The following is a 682-nucleotide window of genomic DNA, read 5'->3' on the forward strand; positions in this document are numbered from 1 at the left end:
CAATAAATCGTCCTTTAACGTATCTAATTCGCTTTTAAATTTACTAATGTTTTCCGTTTGTACTTCTTGTTTCCTTTCTTGTTCCAGTTACCACTGTTGTAGTCTCTCTTCTTGTTTATTTTCTTTTTCCTCCAATAGCTCTTATAATCTCTCTTGTTTATTTTGTTGTTCGAGCTGCCACTGCTGTAAGTTTTCTTGCCACTGCTGTAATCTCTTTTCTTGTTTATTTTGCTGTTCGAGCTGCCACTGTTGCAGGTTTTCTTGCAACTGCTGTAATCTCTCTTCTTGTTTCTTTTCTCGTTTTTCTTGTTTCTTTTCTTTGTCCTCTGACAACAGTTGTAATTTCTCTTTTCGTTCTTCTTGTTTCTTTTCTTTTTCCTCTAACTACAGTTGTAATTTCTCTTCTCGTTCTTCTTGTTTCTCTTCTTTTTCCTCTAACAACTGTTGTAATTTCTTTTCTCGTTCTTCATGTTTATTTTGCTGTTCTTGTATTGCTGCCATTAAGTCTGCTAGGCTGTAGTTTGATTTGCCGCTTCTCGTTACCATTTTTTTTATCCCACTTCTGACACCAATTTGTTACATCTCCGTTTGTTAATTGATTTTCCGTAAATTCGTTCCGGCGAAACTTTAGCGACACAAGTCCTTTCTTAAATAAAACTGGTTTATTGTTTCCGAATACAAC

This window comes from Limulus polyphemus, unplaced genomic scaffold, assembly GCF_000517525.1.
Source record: "Limulus polyphemus unplaced genomic scaffold, Limulus_polyphemus-2.1.2 Scaffold4614, whole genome shotgun sequence".
NCBI classification, from domain to species: domain Eukaryota; kingdom Metazoa; phylum Arthropoda; class Merostomata; order Xiphosura; family Limulidae; genus Limulus; species Limulus polyphemus.